Here is a 7,194-nt window from a genome sequence, read left to right on the forward strand (position 1 = left end):
TGGTGAAGTAGAATAAAATATGCTGTCTTTTTTTTTTTTTGAGTGTTTAATTGTGGCATTAATTATATTCAAAATGTTATATAGTGATTGTGTTGTTTTCAAAACTTTTTGCATCATCTTTAACTTGTTGACAGAACAGAAAAAAAAAATTGAAAGTTTATCTTAAAAGTAGCTACAGCAGAACTAAAATTAATGAGGTACATCCTGGGGAGTTAATTCCTGGGCAATATAATTTGGCTAAAACATGTCTTAAAGGGTAATGTCTAACAAATACGAAAAGGTGATACCTAAAAAAACAATGGTATAAGCTTATTTAGAAACTTGAGAAGCCTTATAGACCCCAATAATGAAGTGATTAAATGTGTTTGTCCTTGGAAGTATGAAAGAAAACCCTGGTGTTTTGCTTGACTTTTAATCTTACGCATATGTTATTTTGGTTAAAAATATTAGAAAAAAAATTGCGCTTTTAGATATTATGGTAGCTTATCCATTAATAAAATAGCAGACAGGACTACTATCACTTTTCTGGGTTCTTTTTCATAAGTTCAAGAGCCTCTGATTATTGTAATTAATTGCATATATACTTTCCATACTGGTACTGGGTGAGTTTGTGGGAATGAGGTCTGTAGCCCTTTGTGAATTGTGCTGGAGTACTGGGTCATTAACCTTTTCCTTTTTTTCTGTTAATAACTAAAAGAACATCAAGAATCATGGGAAAACTAAAGTCAGGTATTCTGGTTGATTGCTTGTATACCTTTGTTTTTTTTTTTTTTTTAATCATTCAATAAAATGAGCATAACAAAACATACAACCTTTTTTAGGTTGTTCCCCAAGATGGGCCAGATGTATCCCACTTTCTGTATTTGAATTTCACTTTCTACTAATTAGTTTTTTTTAAAGGCTAATAAGAATAAGGGGCAAAGTTTGGTACCAGTTTGATTGTTAACCTAGTTCACTTAAGGATATATCTCTCTATATAATATTATATACATGTATATTATATATACTTTTTAAAAATTCAAATGTTTCCTGTCCTAAAAATACAAAAAAAAAAAAAATCAGAAACTTCTTTTATATATGGGTATTGAATAGTACCAATTATTGTTTATTCTGTTTTATTTAGATTATTTGAGACTGTGTCTCACTGTGTAACTCAGGCTGGCCTTAAACTCATGTAACCCAGGCTATCATTGAATTCACCCCAGTCCTCCTGCCTCAGCTTCCCAAGTGATGGCATTACAGGTGTGTACCACCATACAGGGCAATGAAAAAAAAAAAAAAAAAAAAAAAAAAAAAAAAAAGATCAATGTAACCTGAGCTGGCCTCATGGGCTGAGAAGAAAGCAAAGATAATTGCTGTAATGAATGCTGTGGAACAAAACCAGGGGCCTGGAAACTCACAGAAGGTGGAGGAGGCTAGGCCTCTTTGCTGTGCAGCAGCCCAGTAACCTCACATCCCCCACTGTGACCACTATGCCTGAGCCTGTGGGGGCCAATGCTACAGACAAGAATGCCAACAAAGCAGCTGATGATGAGCTGGAATATAAGGATGGCTGAGTCTTTGGTATTGGGGAATTGGTGTCGGGGACACTGTGGGGCTTCTCCTGGGGGCCAGGACACATTGTGTCTTGGTGGGTGACAGGCTAGAGCTGAACAGCTGAAGGCATCTCCTGGGTCATGTGCTTTGGAGATGGCAAGTTCTCTGTGGTATGTGTTGAAAAGCTGATGCAGTTGAGCTCCTTCTGCAGCTCATTCCACCAGGCTACCTACAACAAGCAGCCCATGTAACACAAGGCAGTCTACAAAGAGCTGCAGCAGCTAGCAGCTATGCAGGGAAGCTTTTCCTGGCCTGCCATGACAGTGATGAGAGTGACACTGTTAAGCCTGTGGAGATGCAGAACAAGCATATGATTGAATGGGCCCTTGGAAGTTTCCAGCCCTTTGGCCCCAAGGGCCTAGAGCCACTAGAAGGGGAGAAGAATCCTTACAAGGAAGTTTACAGACATGTGGGTTGAGCCTGAGACAGCTGCATATACACCTCCTCCTCCAGCCAAAAAGCCCCAAAAGAGCACAACAGAGAAGCCCAAGGTTAAGGAGATTATTGGGGAATGCACAAGAGATCAGCTGGTGTACGAGATGTAGCATCTGCCAGAACATTGAGGACATTTGCATCTCATGTGGGACCCTCAGTATCACTTTGGAGTACCCATCCTTCACCTTCATTTCTGGGAGGAATCTGCCAGAACTGCTTTCTGGAGTGTGTGTATCAGTATGATGACGATGGCTACTAGTCCTACTACACCATCTGCTGTGAGGGACATGAGGTACCCATGTGCTGGAATAACAACTGCTGCCCCCAGGCAGCCATCAAGGAAGAGACCTGTAACTGCTGCATGTGTGGGCACAAGGGCACCTACATTGCTGTGGCGGTCTAGGCTCCAGATGTTCCTTGCCAGTAACCGTGATAAAGAATTTGACCCTCTGAAGGTTTATCCACCTGTCTCAGCAGAGAAAAGGAAGCCCATCAGGATGCTGTCTCTCTTTGATGGTATCGCCGCCCGGCTACTGGTATTTAAGGACTTGGGCATTAAGGTGGACTGTTACATTGCCTCAGCATGTGTGAGGATTCCATTACAGTGAGCGTGGTGCAGCACCATGGAAAGATCAGATGTGTCGGGAATGGCTGCAGAAGCATATCTAGGAGTGGGGCTGTTCAGTCTGGTGATTGAGGGCAGTCCCTGCAAAGACCTCTCCATCATCAGACCTGCTTGCAAGGGACTCTGTGAGGGCACTGGCTAGCTCTTCTTTGAGTTCTGCTGCTTCCTGCATGATGCAAGGCCAAGGAGGGAGGTGACCACCCCTTCTTCTGGCTCTTTGAGAATGTGGTGGCCATGGGTGTTAGTGACAAGAGGGACATCTCATGATTTCTCCAGTCCAACCCTGTGATGACTGATGCCAGAGAAATGTCAGCTGCACACAGGGCCTGCTGCTTCTGGGATAACCTTCCTGGTATGAACTGTGAATGATAAGCTGGAGCTGCATGAGTGTCTGGAACAGGGCAGAGTACCCAAGTTCAGCAAAATGAGGACATTACTGCTAGGTCAGACTCCATAGAGCAGGCCAAAGACCAGCATTTCTCTGTCTTTGTGAATGAGAAAGAGGACATCAAATGGTGCACTGAAATGGGAAGGGTTTCTGGGCTCCCTGTCCCTTACACTGATGGCTCCAACAGGAGCTGCTGGATGAGGCAGACTGCTGATCCTGGAGCGTGCCAGTCATGCCACTTCTTTGCTCCACTGAAGAAATATCTTGCTTGTGTATAAGGATCATGGGGGCAAACTCAGGTAGTGACACAAAGTTAAAGAAGCAAACACAAAACATGATAAAATACCAAGAACATAAGGGTGGAGAGGATGGAGAGAAGTATCAGCACATAGAGGAAAAAAATGAATGTAAAACAAAAACCACAGAGGTGAAAATACCGGAAGGCTTTGCCTTGTGAAAAGGGTTGGACATCATCTGATTTTTCAGTGTTAATCTTTAGCCCTGTTTAAAAACCAAAACCAAGGCCCCTCCCTTCGAGCCCTTTGTTTTCTCTTTCAGAGGGGTTCTCTGTTTGCTTGGGTTTTTGTTTCTTGCTGTGACTGAAACAAGAATGCTAGTGTAGCAAAAATCAGTAACAAGGGCTGGTGAGATGGCTCAGTGGTCTGGAGCACCTACTTGGAACAGGCTAAGCTATGCAGGGCACAGGGACGGCGGTTCAGTCCCCCGGCGCCACATGCCAGCCAGCTCCGCCCCCTGGTGGGCTGAGCTGGCCACGCGCGCGCACACACGCGCACACACACACACACACACACACAATAAATAAATAAATAAATAAATAAATAAATAAATAAACAGGTAAAGGAAAAAAAAAAATCAGTAACAAATACCTCAGATACCTAGCAGAGGAAAGGGCAGAGAGATGAGAAAAGGAAGTTCTATAGAAATCTATATATTGGATATTTTTCTTTTTACTGTATCTTTTTGTTCTTGTTGTCTCTAGCTTGATCAGAGAGAAGTACAAGCAGAGGCAGAAAATTAGACACTCAGTGGCTGAACTTCCTGCCTGCCTCCAAGTTTTCCTACCAGCACCATTCCTGGTCATGCAGGTGGAACCCAGCCAGCAGCAGGGAGATGAGATCATCACACAAGAGATTTTTCTACAGTATTTCAGGTGCTTACTACACAGGAAACCTTGAAGAAAACCAGTGAGATGAGTAAAAACATCAGCTTAAAAAAATGTATAGGTATATTTATAAATAAGAGATAAACGTCTTAATCTTACTTGTGTGGTCCCTGATGAGCCCAAAGTGAAATCCAACAACAGTAAACAGAATACGAGTGCATAATTGCTATGCTAGCTGAAGCTTTACTCTGCTAATAAAATATTTATCACATTATATCAAATTAATTTTTAGATCTTTTTCATTGTCAGTATATTTTGTTAGCTTGCTAATTATGACTCAAATTAATGGTGAAATGTGAATGTATTTGTCGTTTTAAATGTTTTATGATTTGTTAAACCACCATTTGTTTAAAAACAGCTTTATATTGGAATAATCTCGAAATTACAGAAAAGTTGGAAGTACAGATGACTTTTTTTTAAATGTATTCGGTTGTTGCAGGGTCTACTATGCAGCTTGGACTGGTGGTGATCCTCCTGCTTTTAGCCTTTCTGAGGCTAGGATTACAGATGTGTGTCATCATGCCCAGACTATGGCCAGCCTGCCCTGGGAGTGGGGCTGGCATGGCATGTGGTGCTCGGGATCTAACTCTGGCCTCTGTGAGGTACCTTAGTCCCTGAGTTATCTTGCTGGTCCCCAGACAACTTTTTGATGCTCTTTATCCAAATATTTTAACATTTCCCATGTGGACTTTATCATATTTATTTGCTTTACATAAACATTTTCCTGAAATATTCAGAAACAGGCTATATACAATATGTTTTTTAATACTTCAGTGTGTGTTCCCTAAGACTAAGGATATTCTGTTAGGGTTATGGTACAGATAATTAATTCAGACAGTATAACATTTACACAGTTCTTTTTATTTTCTTTTTGCTATGCTTAAGGTGAAACCCATACTTTTGTGCATGGTAGACAGATGTTCTACCACAGAACTACACCCTTAGCTCCACACAGTATTTTTTATCTGTAGTCAACATTTATAGTTTATCAGTTTTTCCCATCATGTTTCTCCCATGGCTTTCCTCCTACCCTCATTAAGAAATGGGCCTTGACATTGAGCTACATTTCTTAGCCCTTTTTAAAAAGTTTTTTTGCAACAAGGTCTAAGTCTCTGAGTCATGGACCTTGGGCTTGTATATTTGATCCTACTGCCTCAGTCTGCCTGAGTACTAGGGTTACAGCTATGTACTACCATGCCCAGCTCTGATAATGTCTCTTCCTTTTAAGTCTGAGATCCATTCTAGCATTAAATATCACATGTAGTTGTCACATTTCTAGTCTCTGGTAGTTTCTCAGTTATGACAAATTTTATGACTTTTTAATGTGATTTGAAAAACTGACATATAGAGGGATCATATATGTATATATAATATACATATATGTATCAAATATCAAATGTGATCAAATACATAATATATGTATCAAATTAATGTGTCAATCAAATTGACATTGCCCTCTTCTTAAACATTTATCATTTCTTGGTGTTGACAAATTTCAAACTCTCATCTTGAAGCATTTCATAAAATACCTGATAGATGATTGTGGACTATAGTTGGTCACTCTGCTGTGCTGTAGAACACGAGATGTTATTTCTCTCTAATTGTACTTCTGTACCCAAATGTTTTCCTTCTATTTCTTCTTTCCTTTCTTCACTTCTAGTGACCATTATTTTACTTTTCTGTGAAATCAACTTTTTTAGCTTGTACATGTGAGGAAGAACATGCAATATTTGTCTTTCTGTACTTTAGCTTACGATGTATTCTAGTTCCATCCTTGTTGCTGAAAAGGATAGTATTTTATTCTTTTTTGCAGGCTGAGTAATGAAGTCAATAGTTGATGGGCACTCTGGTTGATTCCATGTCTTGGCTGTTGTGGCCAGCTCTAGTGTTGCAGTGAACATGGGGGTGCTGGTGTCTCTTTGGTACAGTTATTTCATGTCTCTGTATATATGCCCAGTAGTGGAATTGCTAGATTATAAGGTAGTTCTATTTTCTTTTTTAAATGTTAAAGCAGAAATTTATTAAAATGTATTTGTACAGTGTTTTACACTCCTCCCCCCAAATGCAGAGTCCTCAACATTCAGATAATGAACTCTGTTCTTAGAGCGGCTTCATAAGAAAAGGAGATTTCTCTGCTTTCCCCAATAAGACATTTCTGTTTATATTCCTGAAAATGCTGCATTTAATTACACCATCTTCATAAGAACAATCCCTTTGAGATCTCAAAACCTTGCAGAGTAAAGAGATAAACACAGGACCTTCTCCCAAATGCAATGCCTCATGACAGAGGTGTAGTGCAAGAACTATATGGAACAGCTGCCTGTTCTGAGTCGTACAGGTGCTGCAGACAGGCCGTGGGAAGAGCAGGCCCTAGCTGTGGAGCATGGCCAGCCGGAACTGCATGGCCTCTAGGGCCTCTTCCTCCTCTTCCTCCTCAGAGGCAGCCATGGCTCCTAAAAGTTCAGGCTCAGAAAGTGCATCCATCGGTCACTTTACTGGGTGATTTGCCTAAGGTTCCTACTGTAATTTCAAAGAGGATTTTGTCAATTTGTGTCTCAGCTTCTTCCATTTCTTCTTGATCGTCCGTGCTTTCAAAAGTGTCATCTGACATCTCTTCTATAATCCCAGCCTTCATAATCTCTTTGGACAACCCCTCATGGTGGCCTGGATTTCTGGGATCTTCACAAGACTCTGGATGGCCTTCATCACATTTTAGCTCTTCTGCAGGGACCTGGCCACTCGCAGGACAGTAAGCTGGTTCTTCATCCCCTTGAACACGGAGTTCATGTGTGCTTTGAATGCATACAGCTTGCTCATGGCTTTCTTTGACCTGACCATCTCCTTGGCCAGAACCACACACACATCCTTCTGGCCCTTCTTGGCAGCATCTTTCACAGACCGTTTCACTTTCTCTTCTTCTCTTTAGATATCTCTTATTTGTCAACAATTCTCATTTCATTTCTCTTT

General features: G+C 41.0%; 1 protein-coding gene and 2 pseudogenes across 1 annotated transcript in view; 2 read left to right on the forward strand and 1 right to left on the reverse strand.

Moving 5' to 3' along the window:
• The window catches only part of LOC111815492 (histone-lysine N-methyltransferase SMYD3-like), a 188,813-nt gene that overhangs the window by 39,157 nt on the left and 142,462 nt on the right, over positions 1 to 7,194 (forward strand). The window lies entirely within an intron of this gene.
• LOC111815489 lies at positions 1,337 to 3,322 on the forward strand (annotated as a pseudogene).
• LOC105741605 overlaps positions 6,598 to 7,194 on the reverse strand; it is a 990-nt pseudogene continuing 393 nt past the window's right edge.

Source organism: Octodon degus, unplaced genomic scaffold (genome assembly GCF_000260255.1).
Source record: "Octodon degus isolate 3935 unplaced genomic scaffold, OctDeg1.0 scaffold00017, whole genome shotgun sequence".
In the NCBI taxonomy this organism is placed as follows: Eukaryota; Metazoa; Chordata; class Mammalia; order Rodentia; family Octodontidae; genus Octodon; species Octodon degus.